This window comes from Bactrocera oleae, chromosome 3, assembly GCF_042242935.1.
Source record: "Bactrocera oleae isolate idBacOlea1 chromosome 3, idBacOlea1, whole genome shotgun sequence".
Classification (NCBI taxonomy): Eukaryota; Metazoa; Arthropoda; class Insecta; order Diptera; family Tephritidae; genus Bactrocera; species Bactrocera oleae.
The window spans coordinates 19,771,862-19,793,253 of NC_091537.1; positions in this window are offsets into that span (position 1 = coordinate 19,771,862).

A 21,392-nucleotide genomic window follows, 5' to 3' on the forward strand; every position below is an offset into this window, starting at 1 on the left:
CAACTGAAGCGACCGCTCTACGACAGAGTTGTTGAAATCCTATCTAAGTTTATTAAATATTTTTCTATGAAAATTTTAGCTTTATCGAAGCGACGGCGAAAAGTATGAATTTTAATTTCCTGAAAGTTATGTTCGGTATTTTCAATGATTATTTGGTAGGTGGTTAATTTAAGTTTTAATAAATATGTTTAAAAAATTAATAAATTTATCATTTTATGTGTAAAATGTTACAGATTATCACTATGATCTTAGCAGACGGAAATGCATTGCAACTCTATAGGCAATAGCAAGCTGTAAAGGTATCCTTGAATACCAGTTTACGAAGTTTCAAGCTTTTCGAAAAATATTATACTTAGCGAAGTTATTTTTCAAGATGCCATTAACAATGGTGCCTTAAGTCGCTAATTTTTTTAATCGGGGTGATTAATCTCAGAAAAATTGTTGAGTTTGTTTTGCTGACTTGAAGGCATTCCTTTACTCTAGCGTATATTATTTTACAACGAGAGGAAAATGAACATGAAAATAGAGCAGTTGACGATAATGAGCTAAATAATTGGGATTCTTTTAAGCAGATCCACGCCCAGTGGTGCAATGTGATTATACAACTCAGTATTTTTTAAGAAATTAGACAAAAATTACCAAATTGTTGTAAAAATTAAGGCGATATCAATAGCTTTTGGCTTTCGATAATAGACAATAATATTTTTGAAATTGTTATTTTATTTTTCATAGCGTTTAATTACTTTTTGATTTCACCAGCGCTATGGCAATATCTTTATTACACTTGTTGCATTTTTTTAAAATGAATATTGCGCCAAATTTCCACATCACCACACCACTGTGCGTCGCCATTGTGCGCTACAAAACCGAAACAAAAATCCTCTATCATTTAAGTTTGCCGCTTCGTGGCGTTAATTGCGCGTGTTGGCTGGCCGAGTCACAGTCGCGGGCATAATCTTTTGCGAACACATACACATATACACATATATGTACGTACATGTATATGGTATGTTGCATGGATCAGCGTGCAACACAATTTGAGCCGCATTGCGCAATTGGTATCCTGCTTTAAGTTGCGCTGCTTTAAAATTACTTTCTACATATATTTATAAGCAGATTTTGCATTGCTGCAACATACTTATACATACATATACAGTTACATAGAATATTTAGTGTGTTGACGCTGCAAGAATTGTTAGTGGATTTAGAGCAGCAGCTGCTGCTGATATGAGTGCTTTTCGTTTGCTGCTGTTGTTGTATTTTTTTTTCAGTTGCCAGCTTCTGTTGCTGCCACCAAGTTCTAATTTATATTTTTGTTGTTCTTGCTTTAAGGCGCTTGTTGTTGTTGCTGCATCCACGGTAGTCGCCGTGTGTTGCCAAGTACAATCAAAATGGTGTTTGTACTCTTCGTCAATTTGTTGCAACGCTTTATTGTGTCGCTTTGTGGCTGTTGTTATTGTTTTTGTTGCATCCAAAAACTCCTTTGTTTGCATGCTTCACCTTAGCTACTGTTTCGTAGCGCTTGCAGCACTTATAAAGCTTGCTGTTGCCATTCTTCGTACAAAATGGTTACGCTTGCTGAATTTATGTGCGTATGTATGTGTGCATGTATACATATTTATACTTGTTATGTACACACCCTTCGTTTGCAATGTCTACACTTGCGCTCATAAAATTCCTTATGGGCTTTGGTGGCTGTGGAGAGTTCTTTTCGCGTTTAAAGCTTGTGTATTTGTGTATGCATATGTTTGTGTGTGTATATAGTTATGTATGTATTTGTATATATTAATATATACATATGTATATTTATATATAAATGTCAAAAAAGTGTATGCTTTAGTAGTGTGAATGCTGTAAAGAAATGCTTTGGGTGTTAACAATTTTCCGCACCAGCGAACAATTTAAAAAACAATGCAAACTTTTATTCAGAAATACACTAGAAAACAAAATAAAACATGCTGAAAAGAAAACTTAAGATTTCTTTCTATGTACTTACTATTCTTTGTCAATAGATTGTAGACAATATATCATAATTTATTATGGTTTTGTTATATCTTGTCAAATATTGTTCTTGATCGATCAGTTTGTATGGAAACCACATGATATAGTGGTCCGATCTGATCTGTTTTCTGTACAAGGACTTGATTTTGATCGGTCAGTTTGTATAGCAACTATATGCTATAGTCATCCGATATGGGCGTTACCGACAAATGAGCAGCTTCTTGGAGAGAAAACGACGTGTGCAAAGTTTCAGATCGATATAACAGAAACTGAGAGACTAGTTGGGTATATACAGACAGACGGAGAGATAGACCGGCATGATTCTTTTATATATATGCTTTATAGGGTCTCCAAAGCCTCTTTCGGTGTGTAGACAATATACCTTGTTTAAAGTATAAAAACCCCAAAAGTGTGCAAGTGTGTTGTGAGGATTCGCCATGGTTATTAAAAGTTGGAACCTTTTCGAATTTATATTGTACTAATTTAGAAGCAGGGTTGTTTATATTGTTATTTCTTTTTTGGTGAACCAACTATGCCTATTGTTTAATTTTGCCGGGTCTGACCATAAAAAAAAACAATTTCAAGTCATTGAGCAAACATGGCTTGAGTTTCTTTTATTGACTATTTTGATTAAATCCGGGTATTAACATTTTTTAAACCGTCTTTTTCTCCTTCCTCTCTTGAAATCCACTTAAGGTATTGCGCCTTGTACCGTTCATACTCTCTATTTTCGGAAAAATATGTATGTTTGAACATTTCTGTGAGAACTGAAGTCTATTCAAATTTAGGAGCCTATACTATACATAATACCATATTACATAATATCGCCCCAGATGGCTTTATAGCGTACAAATACCAAGATATACTTGTATTCTCTTAACTCAACTACGATTGAACGATATTATTTTATATTAGTTGGAAGACAGAGTTTTTCTTTGCTTAATTGTCAGACTCTAAAGAGTGGTGAGTCGAAGAAGCAACTGGTATAAGTCTAATAGATTGGTATAATACTCTGGAGAATGGTAATTCGAACAAACAACTGGTATAAATCTAATAAATTGGCATAATACTTTGGAGAGCGGCAAATAGAGAGTACAACTGGTATAAATATAAAGGATTGGCATAATACTTTGGAGAATAGAAAATCGTACAAACACCTGGTATAACTCTTAGAGATTGGCATAACGGATTGGAAAACGGCATCTCAATTAAACAACTGGTATAATCTATTGGATTGGCATGATAATTTCAGGAACGGCAAATCGAACAAAGAACTACTATAAATCTAAGAGATTGGCATAATACTTTAGAGAGCGGCAAATCGAACAAACAACTGGTATAAATCTTATTCACAAGAGAGCAAGATTTCAAACGAAAGAAAAGAAGTGGCATATAAAATATGGCTTATTGGAAAAAAATAATAGTCGACTGTTCCTGTATCATTTTTCCTGACAGCTTTTAGTTTTTGGTTGCAGAATATTATCTGGAAATTTCTACCTTGGACTTTTAATAAACTCACGACTCTGTCTCTTTTTGTTCGCTGGGTGAGTCTCACTAGCAAAAGAATACTGCATCAATAGTTTATATATCTTGTTATATATGTATGTATATCTAGGCAAGCTTGTAGGTAGGTACTCGTTTGATCTTACTTGTTGTACAATGAGAAATTTTCGTGCATAGTAAGCCGCATGTGTCTTGTGGTGTGGTTAACTGCCATCAATGTTGCAACATCGTTATAATTATTGATCTTTTGATTTTGTCTGCTTTTGTGGTTTTTGCCAGCTGAGTTCGTCTCACTTGCGCCAACGCTTGCTGTACTACTTTCTAGCAATCTATTTCAAAGATATTGTTGTTGTTGTGTACTTTTTTTTTGGTATTGTTGTTGCGCTCTGTTGTAGCAGTTCTCATGCACTTTTAATGAGGCGAAATTGTAGTTCAACATTTTGTGCTTTATTTTGTGTCAGACGAGTATTTTGCCACTTTGTAGGTACCTTGGTTGACTTGGCTCTAGTCAAAGCAATAAATATAATATATATGCAGATATATATATGTACATGTGTATATGTATATATGGTGGTAAAATATACAAATACGGAAAAGTAACTCATAGTGCCTAAACTATAGTTTAAAATGTATACAAATTGTATTTTTGTGTATGGATTACAGTTGACATCCTTCAAAAGCAAAAAATAAATGAAGTGTTAGAGTATAATCACAACAATAATAATTTTAATTTCTTTTTAAGTCTGTAGCTCATTTTGGTTGTCTTAATATTTGAAATCTATAGCCAGATGCTTATGTTATTATTGCAATATTTTACAGCTCAGAAGCGCTCTGCTTTTGGAAAGTTGAATAGGTTTTAAAGAAACCTTTTCTTATTTTGAATTTGTAGCATATTTTTGGTTATACAGCCTCCGAGTGGACTGAAACTACAGGAAAAAAGGTTGTCACTAGTTCACATTTTAGGTATTAGTATATTCTGGACAGAGTATATTATTGTGAAATTTGTAACAGCTGAGTCGATTTAGCCGTGTTCTTTTGCCTGTATATACTAGTTCGCGTATCGCGCCGAACGTTATAAGATATCGATCAGAAATTATGAGCACGTCTTTTTCTCCCCAAAAAGCAGCTCATTTGTCGGAATCGCCGATATCGGACCACTACAGCATATAGCTGCCATACGAACTGGCCGATCCAAATCAAAACAAAGATGTGAAGGGTATTTTAGCTTTGCTGCAGTGGAAGTTAATGTTTTTACCTTATTTTGTTTCACATTCAGCTCATATAGAAAAAAGGGGTTACCATTTGTTTTAGCCCCATTGAAAAAGGTGATTCTGAAGCTTGGCAAGGTAGCTGCCATTTCATACTGAAATGTCTGTATGTTAAAAAAAAATGTATGTTAAAAAACAAAGTTTAATAAAACCTAAATGAAAAATAATTCGATTCCTTCTTCCTTACTCAAAGAATAAATTGTCATAGTTACGCCTTTTATAAGAGCTCTAGACTAGCCTAAAATAGTATAGTAGCTAGCTATTCTTTCCTTATTTGATTAATGTCATTGGCTTGTTCGTTTCGCCACTATTTACGCGAGTTTAAGGCGGGCAATCTAATTTCCGCTAACCAAGTCCAAAAAAAAAAAAGAAGGTTGAACATGCGCATATCAACACAGTGTTTAATTTAAGATTTCTTTCTTTTTATTAATTTTTTTTCTTGTTGTTGCAATTCCATTCATTATTTGTTAATTTATGTTGACGTTTCTTCCCTCCGCGATTTTAATTAGCATGCGTGGTAGCCAGTTCTTGTCTATCACTACTCGTAGCCAAATTTTGCCTGCCGAAAATGGACAATTATATTCGATATAATGACGTGGCTAATGAGCAGCAATGACGGCAGCAACAAAAAAACGACGATTTTGAATAATAACACTTTGGTCGCTGCGCCAGCTTCCTTTGCTGCGTCTCAAGGTCATTCGCATTGGACCTTGACAACGCCACTCGAATGCTTATGGTCGCCAAAATATCGAGCGACAACGAGTCACACTCGATACGAGCGTGTGCTATAAGGAAGGCTGCTGCTATTCAGCCAGCCAACCAACCAACCAACCAACCATACGTCCGTCCGTCCAGCCATCCATTCGAGCAAGCAGTAGTCAAACAGGCAACGTTACTGTTGAGCGACCTCCACTTACGGCAGGCGACTAATATACAAACATATATGCTATAAATATATGTATTTAACTTATGTACAATATATATTATTTGCGTGTATATGTAGGTATATATATATTATATATATGTATGTATATATGTACTCGTATGTATATATTTATGTGTTTGTGCGCACTTAATTTCCAAATCAGCTGTTCTAGTAGCCATTACTTTGTTTTTAGTATGCTTTTTATATTGTTATTGTTATTTTTATTGTTGTTGTTGTAATCGCCGTTACATACAGCCGCCATTTGGTTGGTTGGCATTCAACTGACTGTATGGTCGATGACTTTCATTGTCGTAAATTTATTGTTGTTGTTGTAGTTGTAATTGTTGTAGTTATTGTTGTTTTAGTAGTAGTAGTTGTTGCTGTTGTTGCTCGTGCTCAAAATTTAATTAGGTTCGTCCATTAATTGGGTTAATTGAAATGCTGCCACAGTCACTAGCAATATTGTTGTTGCCACAGTATACATACATATGTATGTATGTGTTGCAAGCAAAATGGCTGCCGGTAAAAGTGTTTCTAAAATTAGGACATGTCACTCAAAATTCCTGTTGCGCCAGTTAGCCATGTAGTTGAGATGCTATTACATACTTACGTACATATAGTATTCATATGTATATATATTATATTTACCGTTATTTTTCGTTATTTAAATTTTGTGGTTCATGAGCATTCTCAAAAATCGATTTGCATTTGCCTTTTCAGCATGTCTTTTTGAGTCTTAAATTTTTACGCAATTTTTCGCAGTTTACTCAAGCGAATCCGAATCAAAATGTCGCGGTTTTGACTATAAAATTTGTATTTTTATTATGGCGGTGATATCAAAATTTGATTTAATGGGATAGATACCATTTTTTTCGATTTAAGTATATTTAAGTTTTTAGGTATTTCTGGCAATTCAACAAGTTTTTCGAGCTTAGTAGCTTGAGTTTTATGACAAATTTGTGTCAGCGTAGCAAATTTATTTTTTGATAACGGAATCAATTCTTTGTCAAATTGATTTAAATGACGCCTGAATATTTATGAGACAAAAACTAGTTTGTTTTGCTATATTTATACCCTTAACAGGGTATATTAATTTTGCCACGAAGTTTCTAACCCACAGCAAGAACTGTTGCAGACCCTTTAAAGTATATACAATACAATATATAGAGATATCGATCTGAAATTTTGCACACGTCTCTTTCTGCCTGATAAGTTTCTCATTTGTCGGAACTGCTGATATCGTACTGCTATAGCATATAGCTGCCATACAGACTAAAAGATAAGATATTTTCACGAAAATCGCTAGACCACTATAGCTTATAGATGCCATGAAAACCGTTGGCCGGCTAGGTTTTCAGATTTAGTTATATTATACATACATATACAGTGAAAGAGAGGGTGGGAGATCATGGAAAGTTTCTCCCGGGCCAGAAGTTATCAGCGGTGCTCATCAATCATCCACGGTCCCCGGTGTTTTCTCTATGGTCCTCCAAATAGTTACTATTAAAAATGCAACTGTGAAGGGTATTCTAGCTTCTGTACAACCGCAGTTGGTTTGGTTTTGCTATTATTTCTGGCTTGTTTGCTTTTTTCCTAGAAGAATGCTTAATATAATATTTTATTTTTAATTTATTTAATTGGAATGAAGAAAACGAAATGACTGAACCGATTGTGGCGAAATTTAAATTTAATTAGCTGTGTTGAAACCAGGTGCGTGCTCTTGAAAAGTAAGAACATTTTTGGAAGAGTTGCCACCTGTTGGCAACAATGAATTTTCTTCACTTTGTAAGGAAAGGATGAATATAAAATGGAAGGTTTAATAAAAATATATTTAAAGGCACTTAGATATAAAAATTAATGTACGAAGGAGGTCAACTTTTTGGAAAAAGTATATAAAAACGCCATTTATACAGGTATCACCTGTTTCAAAATTTAAAAATGCTGATTTCGCGGAAATAAGACATTTGACTTTGTGAAGAGCTGCCACCTTTTCAAAAAATAAAATTTCCTTCAATATGTTATAAAGCATAGCTTTAAGACAAGTAAAACATATGTATATTTAAGAGTATTTAGGTAGAAAAAAATTAAAACAGAGTTACCAACTTCTGCAAAAAAGTAAATTAGCCTTTAAAGACCCCACTCCACATCGAATATCACAATATGAATATCAAAAATAAGATATTTTATAAATTTGTATGCTGAACATACCCACCTTCTTCCAAAGATTTAATAAGAGTTATAAAATTTGGTAAAATTTCTAAGACTGCAAACTGAAAGCTAAAGACATTAATGCTGTTAAAAATTATGCTATTAAATTTAAAACAGAAAAATTGCATTCTAAATAATGAAACAAAGACAATAATTAATTTCAAAAGTAAAAAATATCTAATTTTAAACTTCGTTGCTTAGTAATTCTTAGCCGAGGTGAGGTAAAACCATTGTGAAGGTTTTTGATACTTATTGTATTGTTAATTTCTCTGAAAGGAACATACGTAGAGTTGTAAAAAATTTAACGACTATACACCCGGACTACCAAATCTCTTGCTCAAAATCAGCGATACAGCAACGAAATTGTGTTGCCAGATAATAATTAATGCTTTCATATGTAAATTTATGAATCTTTGTGATATAACTCATAATCCATCAGCGAGACTTAAGCTTTCAAAAATAAAATCCATCTTTGAGTCACACGGCATAACTTCTTTTAAAAAGAGCTCTATTTTCGGATAACCTCAAAATTTGGCTAAAAAATTTCATATTGACAATATAGTGGACCCATTACCCTATTACAAGTACCAAGGGAGCAGCGCAATCCCGAGAAAATTTATTATGTCCATCAAATAATCCGTATTACTTCTATTAGTAAAGAAACCGTAGAGGCTTTCTATTTTCGCCTCAAGCTAAAATATGTTAGACAAGAGGTGACTATGTTTCTTATGAAACTTATTTGGTATTTTATTGGGTATTTCAACCATCATACATATATAATAGATCACGAAATTTTGAAATACAATATATCTGAATATATCTGAATTTTGTGACCAAAGAACTATAACTGTCTGAAAATTATTTCTTGAAAAAAAATTAGTTGGCTCATGGAGAGAATGTAGCTCATCAAATGCCTCACAAAAATTTAATTCTGAGTATATTTTTCTATGTATAAATTCAAAAATATACCGTTAGTTAAAATATTGAAGTAGAATCAAACATAACATACGATAGAGAGGAAGTTTTAAATATCCCATTTAAAGTTTTAGCCCACAAAAGTATGCTACAAATAGGTATTAGAGAAATTATGTAACCATTTGTACTTACATTTTACATTTGTTTTAAGATGCTGAAGGAGTTCTTAAGCAAAGCTTAGGTTATAGTCTAAATATATAAGTGATAACTTCAATACTTCAGATGTTAATATAGTATTTTAAATAAAGAAATATAATAAAAATTAATAGGTCTTTATGAAGGCTTAAACGCCATATCCTAGATAAATACTTCCCATATACACTTCCGTTACACAAACTTCTGTCCCTTATTTCAGCACAAAATTAAAAATCACAGCCAAACAAATTGTGAAAAGTTGCCGTGTGGAAATACACCGTTGCTTTTCAATTTGCTTTCGTAACATTTAAAATTACAAACACAATTTGAAATGTGACTAGCAACTTTTTAATGAAAGTCAATTGTGACACTTTATCTATGAACGCGTATACGTACATATGTATGTATGATTGAATGAATGCGCAACAACAACAGCGGAGAGTGATGGCAACAGCACAAAAGCTTGAACGCAAGCATGGCGTGCACTTTTGACATTTGATGGATTGAATTTGGCGCACGAACGGACAGTGTGGCAGCCAATGTCTAAAAAGACGATGGCAGGTGAGCGACAGCAGCACAAACAAGAACAACAACGAAAATACACACAATGTATAGAAATGTGCTTATAACGGTCATAATAGCAACGCGGTTGAATAGAGCAAAAAAAAAAAATGGTAAAGTGTTGAACAAAAGTTACCGTTAAATGTTACAACACTCAGTAATCAAGCGCATATATCGTTACAAAGCGCAAAATACAATAAAACTATGAAAAACGAGAAATGTGAACTGAATGGTCAATGAAAAATATTAGAGAAAAAGAGCTGAGTGAGAGCAAAATATAAAGAGTGTGACAGAAAAAATTGGTATAATAAGAGGAATATAAAAAAATTTTAATACCAAAAAATTGTATTATAATAAAATTCGAAACATTTTCTAAAAATAATAAAATAAATATGTGTTTATATCAAAAAGCCTCAGAGCATGTATAGTGAACCCTCCAAAGAATGTGTATCCGATAAGTATAACTGGAATTGCTGAAAATAAAAATATTAATATTGTTGAAAAAATTTAAACACACTTTTTCGAAGATACATATAATTTTATATTTAGGCAAGAAACAAAAAAAAACCTACCTATCTCGAACCTGTTTATAGTCTGTTTTATCAGAATTCATATTAAATACGAACATTTTTTTACATAAAAGAAAATGTTTGGAAACCTAACCTATACGGAGAGGAGGCGAGGTGAAGTAAAATATTCGGACCAAAAATCGTTTCTGTAAGTGGCGCTAAGGTTAATATAGATTTAGTTCATATTTTGATCTTACTACGTGAAATATGGCCGATAAAAGTAGCCGGGGTCGGAATTTCTAAACGATATTTCTCTGTGGAAGCTCTTCTTATTTCATGAGAAATACCTATACTGTCCATTTAAATGAGCTGTGAGTAAAATCTGAGATTTCGGTATTAAAGCATTTACAAAAGAGTGTGTATAGCAGAATTCTCTAAAATATATCTTGGATTGACATATGGCGGAGCACCTTGAAAAATAGCTCGTCTGAATCGCCTTAAAGTTGGATATTCGCATTTATATGCTGTTGCTTCTAACATTTATAGATTTCGGTCGGATGAGATCTCAGGGAAATTCACCACGTGTTTCAATCATAGATTCAGTATACTATTCACAGTTTACGGTCAACTTATCTCCAGCAAGATCTGCGCCAACTTGCCCACTTTTTATGATTAAGCACTCACTAATTATGTTTAAAAATTTCTACATGGAAATCAGTTTAGTTGCCCCTTGACTTTTGGTATTATTATTTTTTATTTTTTTATTATCTAAAAATTAGTTTCAAGTTATTTAACCTACCAAAGACTAAAGCCATTAAAGTCAGCAAAAGTAATCGGAATTTAAGGATAGCTGTACTAAAATTAGCAAGTTCCTTTGAAAGTTGCCACCTGTCTTAAAACTAAAATGGCTTTCAATATAAAACAAGGCATGAAAAACAAATAAAAGGTGTATGAACATATACATTTAAGACTTAACTTAGATCCAAAAATATTTTAACTAACACTTGTCAACAAAGTATCTATTTTATGCGAAATACCCCCATATTAAAGGAAGGCAGTTGCCAATTCTTTCGATTAAAAAGAGAAATTTTTATTGAATTATAGTTGCCACCTATCTTAAATATTACAAACGCGATTTTAGAAGGCTGCTTGGCTGTTTACTAAAAACTAAGGCACTTGTCTGTTGAGGGGCACCCTAAAAAGGGTGATTTTTAAGATTTTTTTTATAGAAAATTACTGCCACAAATGTATTTTAAATTTTGAGGATATACATATTAATGGTATATATTATACTATAAGTAAAGAATACGGATACATAAAATAATTTAAAAAAATATAATATTTAGCGAGTTCTTTGCTATTTCCTAAGTTACTAAAAAAAGTTTTTCATTGCTACAGTGATTACGAACATCACCATGGTTGAAAACAAAAAAATAAAAAAAGATTACTAATCTGTAAAAAACAAAAATGGAAATTCAACAAAATAGAATACTTGGAAAAAATTTCGAATTTCGCTAAAATAGTGAAATATTATATAATTATATGGGGCCGAAAAATATATTCAAACTAAGCAGAAAAGCGAGAGAAAATTTAAAGCGATCGAAACACTTGTCTTCGACTTACAACTGCAGCCAATTTTAAAAATGTAGTTTTGAGAAAAACGCGATAAGCTGATGTAGCTGAATGAACTGAACGGCTACACTTTGCAAGGCTAAAACTCAAAAACTATTAGAAATATTTGTTTGATATTTTCAGTATGTTATTGTTAAAGGTATATTGAAATATGCTAAGATGAAAAAATAAATATTTTTTTTATCGAAATTTCTCACTAGTGTGCTCACGAGTTTTCAGTCGACGAAAAGTAATAAGAGACAATACCTGGTCGACAATAAGACTCGAATGGAATCTCAAAGAAATATATATATTATATATGAAATTTCAGTATCAGTACCGCACAATGTGCAACAATTGACCATTTTGAATTACTTGCAACATTAAAAAAAAATTTCGACTCGAAAACTTAAATGCTTTAAAGCGACGAACGGCAGCACAACACAAATAAGTACACTTATCGCCTTTCAACCACGCGTAACAAATAGTGCGCCGATAGACAGACTGACAGACAGCCGAAGAGACAGACGGCGAAACGGTGTTGTAACGCGTCGTTGAAAACGAAATTAAATTCAAATTCCGCAAAAGAGGAAATAAAACCAAAACAACAACAACAACTAATACAAATGCCAACATAATCGGGAATATAATTTCTATGTATATCTGTATGTATGAAAAGGTGTGTGACTGAGTATGTGAAACTTTGGCGGTTTTGTCCATGTGTGAGTGTTTGTTTACATATTGGTTGGTCTGGCGACAGTGGCGGTTTCTCAGTGTATATGTATACAAATATGTATGTATATGTGTGTGTTTGTATTTTATGTGTATGTATGTTTTTGTGTGTATATGAGTTCCGTTATGCATGTGTATGCGCCTTTGTTGGTTGTAGCACGTTTACGTTTGCGTTCATTGCCTCTGCCACAATTTTAATTTTCCTAATGGATATCGATCCTTCCACTGACTTCCTTTGCCGCATATAAAAAGGATAATAGACTCCTTTATTGTGATTGCGACTCTATAAAAGTCAACTTTTGCACGTGTATTGGCTGTTGCTATTGCACGATGCCATGGCATAGCTGTCGCTTGTGTTGTTGTTGTTATTGTTATACACACACACATACACACATATATTTATACATACATGTATGCAAAATGTTTTTGTTGTTCTTGTAAGTCTTACTACTATTGCGCCTTACCCTATGGCACTTGCTGTGACCCGCCCGCCCGCCGGCTGCTTGCAACCATTGTCCAAGTGGCAAACTGTGCGGTGTGCGACTGACACAGAAACCAACGAGCAGTGGCGCAAAAGCTTTTGTAGAGCGTCTACGACCCATACACACACACACACACACATACTGCTGTGCTTGTGTGTTGTTGGTGTGATTGAGTGTGCCATTCGTGTTGCAACCACAACTCTGTCGTCAGTCAGCGTTGTAGCAATCATGCCACGTTGGCCACGTCATGCAACGTCATAGCAGCTCCTTTCATGTCGCTGCTTTGCTGCTGCCTTTCACGCTGCTTGTGGTAAGCCTACAATGTTTCGTTCTCGTCCTCGTCGTTCGCAACGTCGTTGCCAGACATTGCCAAATTGGAAATTTCGTTGTCGCTTGCAACACAAATACATACTGATATACATATGTTTATGTACATATATATTAATTTATATATTTACCGTTATTCATTACCGTTGGCGCAGCCTAAATGCCAAGCCAGCCTCCTTCGTCCTTTTAATCATGCAACCACAATTGAATATGCCGAATTCGTGTCTTGCAACGACTTTTATGTGCCGCACATGTACATAGCTGATTACATACCATATGTATGTATGAAAATATGTATATATCGGCTACATTGTTAAGCAAATTGTGTCTGCATATGCCGTGAATGACGTGCAACCGCAGTACATTGATTCGGTGTCTGCCTCAACTTCATGCCACACACATTCATACATACATATTTACATATATTGCTGAAAATACATAGTGTTTTCACATGTTTATAACGGTAAGTCGTTGCTTTCACATATGTATGCAATATACCACAGCGATACATGCCACATATCTACATACTACATACATATGTATGTCATATATAAATATGTATATCATATACACATATTATGTATGCATGCACTCATTGTTGTATTTGTGTTGATTTGTCTACCTAATCGCTTTCACATTCAACTTTGCCGCCATGCACCGGCTCAGCTGTTATGCTTTTGCATCAAATTCCCAATTAAGTATGCAACAGCACGTACGAAGGATTCGGTTTGTGTGGCGCTCAGTTCCGTTGTTCCGGCGCTACATACATACAGTTATACGAATTTGCGTGCGTGTTTACAAAAATAGCGCATATACCTACATAATGATTTTACCTAAGTATGTAGCTATATTGGCAGCTTCTTTGCGAATAAATTTTCTAATTCCACGTGAAATTGCGGACAATTTAGGTTGGCAGCGCATTTTTCTGATTTACAATTTTATTGATTTTGCATATTTTTCCTTTTCTTGCACTTGATTTATTTTATTTACATACACATTTATTGATATTAGAATATACGGTAAAGACCGTTAAATCGGTGACCTTAAATGGGAAATCTTATTCTCGAAATGAATTTATTTATTATCACCAAAAATGTGTTTGCATACAACTCTTTGCCATGGCAGGTTCCCATTAGTATTCGAATCTATTGTAATTAAATTACAGTGACCATCCGACTTAAAAATGTATCAATGCGACAGAATTTTTTTTAGTCATTTAGTTTGGTGTCTATTTTGCACCGTTTCACTTATTTTATTTCAATCAAAATTTAATTAGGTGTCAACTCTTCATTTAAATATTCTTAACTCTAAGTTATTTTAATTTAAACTATTTATTTTGATGCCTGTTTGTGGCAACTCTTCCCTAAAACATTCTTGGTTCTAAATTTGTTGAACCTAAACTATTTATTTTCAAGTATATTCTTCAACAATTTATTTGTATATAACTAGGTGGCAACATTTTCCTAAAACATTCTTAACTCTTAGTTTTTTAAATCTGAACTATTTATTTTGATGTAAATTTTACACCGTTTCTTTAAAATAAAATAAAAATGTAGTTAGGTGGCAACTCTTCCTTAAAACATTCTTAACTCTAAGTATATTAAATTGAAACTTTTTATGTTGATGTTTCTTATGGACCGCTTCTTTTTTTTATTTTTAAATAAAAATGCAACTAGGTGGCAACTCTTCCCTATAACATTCTATTCTGCACCATTTCATATATTTAATTTTTAATAAAAATGTATCAAGGTGGCAACGCTATATTAATTCAATTCTCTTTAGTTTGTTGTTCATCTTATAATTTTTCATTTGTCTTATAATAATAAATTTTTTTATTAATAATAATGATACAAATATTTATACTGTTTAAAAAGTATTTCCCACTGCCTTCCTTTGCCTTATATTGTACATAAATTGCGTTTATTTAAACTTTTCAAAAACTGATAATCCTGAACAAAAATATCTGCACTCTCTTTGATTCTGTTAAAAATATTTCCTTATAGTAGTATGTACCATAGTACCATTTTAATTTTCTCTATCAATACTAATTAGGTACAAAACAAGTGGCAACTCTGTGCCGTCCTAGATACTATATAAAAGCTTTTCTAACTTTAATTCGATAATAAAAAAATATATATTTTTTCAATTTTATAAAATAAACATTTTTCAACGGGTGGCAGTCGTGGTACAATTTTTTTTAGCTGTGCGAAATTTTCTTTAAAGTATTTACATTACAGTATTACTTAATTTTATAATTATAAATTGAAAGCGTACAAAATACAGCTTGTGGCAGAGTTGAATCCGCTCGACATTGCTTTGCTCTATGGGCTTTTGAAAAGTCCGAAGAAGATCCGACGTTTTCGAGCTAAATTTTGTTCAGCGATGAGGCTTGGTGTGGTTTGTGTGCCGGTGGAATCTTCGGTTCATATTTCTTCAAAAATGATGCTGGTGAAGACGTAACCGTCAATGACGACCGTTATCGCGCCAGGATAACCGACTATTTGATGCCTGAAATAGAAGCTCGTGATTTTGACCACATTTAATTACAACATGACGGCTTTTTCCTGTGAGGATATGTAAAGTCTTAAGTCTATGAGCCAGTTACCAGTCGAAATGCTCGAACGAGTCCTCGAAAATTGGACTCAATGAATGGACCATCTGCGACGTAGCCTCGACCAACATTCGAAAGAGATAATCTTCAAAAAAACAAATGCCAACGAATGTTTTTTCGAAGAATAATAAACATTTCCCATTTAATTTGAAATTTGAATTTTCTGTGATTTTTTTTTTACTTTACACTTTATAAAATTATTTGTTTATTATTTATATTGTGGAAAAACCCGTGTGGAAAGATATTGCTGTGTCACTAAAGGATGTTTATACGGTATAGGGCTTACGCGAAGTTTTCTCTGAAAAAAATTAAAATCTATTCGAAAGACTATCAAATTCAAACCAATATTGAAATTTTTTAGTACCAGTAACTATAAAAGTAGAAAAAGCCAGAAGAAGAAAATAGCAAAGAACTAATTTTTTCAATTTTCAGAAAGTCGAATAGCTTAGCAGACATCTTTAAAACCCATATGTCTATGAATAACTAGTTTTCTTGAGGAATTTAGAGCATTATCCTTTTATGGACATTAACTATTTCATTCATTCATTCAATTTACCAAGATTGAAAATTAAAATGTCTATAAATACTTTATAATATTTTATATATATACGTACATATACATAAATAAACGTGCAACTAGTTTCTAAATATAAAGCATTCATACACACATATACTCGTATAAATATAGATCTCATCGACTACCCTCTCGATTACTAGTTTTTTATATGCTCAACTTAAAAAAAGAACTCAATAATTTCAGTAAGGACAACCAAATTTAATTTTCTCAAACAAACTCATTTAAAAATTGTGGAAAGTAATTTAAATTTATCAAAATGCTTTAAATTCGCTTAATAAAGTTTAACTCTGGCAAGAGAAGCGCAAGTTATACAATTTTTTATGTACTGTATGCAGTTTAATTGAGCTTAGAGCGAGATTAGCAAAATTGAAGAAGATATAACTATGCATGTATGTATTATACTTATATTCTAAACTAGATAGATACTGGCTCTATATATACATATATTATATATACATAATATCAACATACTAAATTCATGCATTAGGGTGAGGTTTCATTTGACAAAATATATTGACGAAATTTTGCATGGATTATTATGCAAAGCAGCTCTGAAGAAATTTTCCAGATCGGATCACTATATCATATAGCTGTCATACAAACTGAACGATCAGAATCACGTGCTTGTGTGGCAACTTTTTAATTTGTGAAGGGTATTCTAGCTCCGATGCAACTGAAATTAACATATTTTCTTGCTTCTATTACATTTTAAGTAGAATTCATTATAACATATATAACTATATATACGTATAAGTACATATTTACCGTATATATAATATTATATATCCATCTTAAATCATCTACTATTGTCTTTTCAAAAGTTCTATGACTGATCCGTGCGTCTCAAAAATTCACTTGAGCATAATTTCTGCGGTTCCCTTTCAAGTTTGCATATCAATTGAGAATCCAATTGGTGGAGGAGCACACAGCCGGCGCAGCAGCGGTGGTCCTTAGACGCCATTAAATGTACATAAACATATAACGGGTGTATTTGCGTGTTGTATTCTCGCCGTATATCCAACCATATGTGTGCATTTATGCAAGCTTACATTTACTTAAGCGCACACACAAGCCCACAGACACATATGAGTTCAGACATCCATACATACGTACAGACTTGTGTATTTGTATAAATGGGCATTTGCATATTTAGCATGGCATAATAAAACCGCCCGCATTTGGTTCTACAAGTTTATGGCTTAGTTGGCGAATATAAAAATTTACATACAAGCACATACACATACGTAAATAATGATATGTGTATGTATATGTTTGTGTGTGGAATGTTTGTTAGCGTTTTGGCGTTTCTTTTGCGGCGTTTCATGCAAATCCAGCGCTATAAAAATGACTGAAGAAAGGGAAGCACCGACAGCCAACCAGCCAAGCGGTGCACGGCACTGGCGAGAAGATTTCTGTGTATATACATAAGTATTGTGCACAGAGTCAGTGGTCCACAAACATGGTTGCCAACTAACTTTATTTTAAGTATAAAAGAAATACGCTATATACATTTTACACTAAATTTAATTAAAGCTTTGCCACAACAAGGACTTCATTTTTGTTTTATGAGAGAGAAAAAGTCACGTGACATTCAGATTTGGTCCTGAAGATGTTAAATCTCTTGCTTTCATTTTGGAAGTGAGGTTATGATGAAACGCGTTGCCACAGATGCGTACATTGCTTTCAATATTTCACAAATTAAAACAATAACAACAAGAAAAATCGTTAACTTAGGTTGCACAGAATCTATACTAGCCTTCACAAATACAAAAGATTTCTTAAAGTAACTTGATTTTGATCGTTCAGTTTGTACGGCAGCTATATGCTACAATTATCCGTTAAACAATTTCTTCGGAGATTCTACCATTGCCTTAAATAATAACTGATGCCTTTTTTCGTACAGATATTTCGCCAAATGAAAGAGTTTTCCATACAAGCATTATATGTCAGCTATATGCTATAGTGGTCCAATATGAGTGGTTCCGACATATGAGCAACTTCTTGGTGTGAAAAGAACGTATGCAAAATTTTAGATTAGACTAGGTCGCATATATACAGACGGACATGGCTTAATCGACTTAGCTCGTCATGCTGATAATTTATGAATATATATATTTTATAGGATCTCCAACGTTTTCTTTTGGGTATTACAAACTGCGTGGCAAGCTTAATATATCCTGTTAATGGTATAAAATACAAAAATTTGGTGGATCTGTACATGATTTACATTTACCACAGATAATGAAATATTGGGACCCAAAATCTATCCGGTAGATGACGCTGAAGTCAAGCTGTGTCTTAAAAGAGATATTTACAATCTTATTTATTTCATAATTGAAAAAATTTAAAAAAAATTACATTAAGTTTCTTTACTCAAGCCATATATCTCTGGTACAAAAATCTATCTGGTATTTCTGGTAATAATAATCAGAAGTTACGAACTGCATCGCTCTGGTAAATGTTTGTAGAAATATTCTTGGTTGAGTCAAGTCACCGCTCAAAGACATTTAGAGCATGAAATAAAATATTAGAACCAGAAACCTATCCGAAAAATGGGGCTGGGAATTTTTTGGAATTCGTATTAGCCGCCTTAATAAATTTGTGGTAGGCTTCAAGTCTTTGTAAATGCATTAGGGTCTCTTGATCCACACCTGGGATTTTTTGGCATCACAAAGGGTCGTTGTTTCAACTACCCAAGCAATATCTTCGCAATATTCATAGCTGGAATCAGCTTTGAAATCTAATTTGAACTAATTTCGTCTGTGTATATAATTTTTTTTTATGTAGAGATTATCAGCAGCCATGACAAAATTTTGACATGGAGTGGCAAAGAACATACTAAAATTATATATGAAAAAAATCCTTAGGGGGTCTAAGCTGGAAATTTGAATAAATAGAAAATGGAATTCATACTTCGATAGTTTAGATATTCAGAAATTTCTCACTAAAACAAAATGAAATTCAGTTTTTAGTGTCGTGACAATTCGGCTGGTTTAACACTAATTTAAAACTTTAAACGCGTTTTTCTCGATCGATTTACTTAAAATTTGGTATAAATATTCTCTAAATATCTGTCTAGCCGCTAAACTACTAAAAAATTCAAATTTCTCATTATTCAAGAAAAAAAAATTAAAAAAATTAATTAAAATTGGAGAAAGTTAAAAAATTAGTGAAAAATATTTTTTTTTGTTCGAGTGCCGCCATTTTTTTCCATTTTAGTTGGTTCATACGAAAATGCCATTTGTATTAATCACAATAATCCATCCTTGTTTAATTTTTCAAATAACAACAAGGGAAGAAATCGTAACGGTGAGAATGCGGCTTTTTTCCTTTTCTGGTTTAAGGACGTAAGAACTTTACGAACAATAGTTACCGTTGGGGTACGATTCCAGAATGGAGTCTACTGGCAGTTTGCTCAATAAGATTAAGAGGGTTGAGAGAGACGTATTTTAATAGTTTTTAATGCAATTCCAGCTCAAATGGCAACCTTATATTGAAGATGTTTCAATCAAGCTTAGCAGTACAAAAAAAAAAAAAAAATAATCAAGCAAAAAAGAGCTGCAAGGAAAGTAATCTCTCGTTTTTTACTGTTTTGCATTTTTGCTTTCAACACTTTGCCAACACCAACACCGGCAGCTATGTACGCTGCACCATCACTTGTTACTGTTGTTGCTGTCATACTTTTGCCACTTTGTTCAATATGGCGGACAAGCGCAAACGCTACGAATACTATAGCTTTATATGTATATGAGCATTTGTATGACTATTTGTATGACAGACTGTATGTGGGTGGATACGGGAGGTGCGCTCGAATGCGAAAAGCTGGGCGTATGGGTGAAGGTGCACACAATTTTTATTTGTTATTGTTGAATTTGGGGTTGCTATGTACACACTTTGTTGTTGCTGTTGTTGTTCGAGCAATTCTTGGGGGGAAACTTAGACAACTTGTATGAGCTAACAATCGCTTTGCGTCCAACGAGCTGGCAGCTGAGTAACCCTTTCGTCAAAGTATAACCGAGATAAACCGTTACTAGCAGCCCCAAGCAAAACAAAAAAAAAAGGTAAGCAAAACTACAACAAAAACAAAGCAAGTGCAATTGAAGACCGAAAATAAGAAATGCTGCTTTAAGCACAAAACGCCGTCTAACTATGATTTTGTCGTGTTGAATGCGAAAGAAGCGCGGTGGCAAGGCAGCGTCGGTACATAGGCAAAGCGACAACGTCAAATAAAAAATAAAAAATACGTATTTTTCTTTATTTGTTTTCATAAAAGTTTATGCCATTTTGCCTCAAGGGTTCGCACTCAACTGCAAATCTTTGGAGCGACACACAGCAACGCGTTTGTGTGTGTGTGTTACGTGTATATGGAGAAGGGATAGCGCGAGGTAAGCGCCGTTGCTCATAAATGATATGTAAATGTACACTTTTACCGTTATATAATTTTTCCTTTTGGTGTTCTCATCGTTTGCTTACTTTTCCCGCACACTGTTGTTATTATTTGCTGCTTATATTCGTACTTTTTCGCCACTTCTGCCTTTTCACTCCTTAGCTGGGCAACTGTTATTTTGTTGTCTTATCTAAATTGACAAAAGTTTATCTTGTAAATATTCAATTAATTTTGCGTAGCTTTCATAAAATGCTGAATAATATTATCTTATGTGTGTGGCGCTTTCGTTATGATGAAGAAAATGGAAAATTGGCAACACTGTTTGAGGGATTTATGGAATTTCCAAGTAAATTAAAGTATATTTTAAGGCGTTGGGAGAAAAAATAATCGCTGTAACATTTAATTTGTCATTGTATTTCGGGTGAAAAGAACATATATTAACTGATCGTTTTATCAAAATTTTTCTTTCACAAGATTGAAAGAAAACAGTATTTAAATTTCTAATCAGTTCAATATGCATCGAAGCATGTGCGGAGTTATCGGGCTTGGATATAAAAAAAAAATGTACTAAATAGTCATC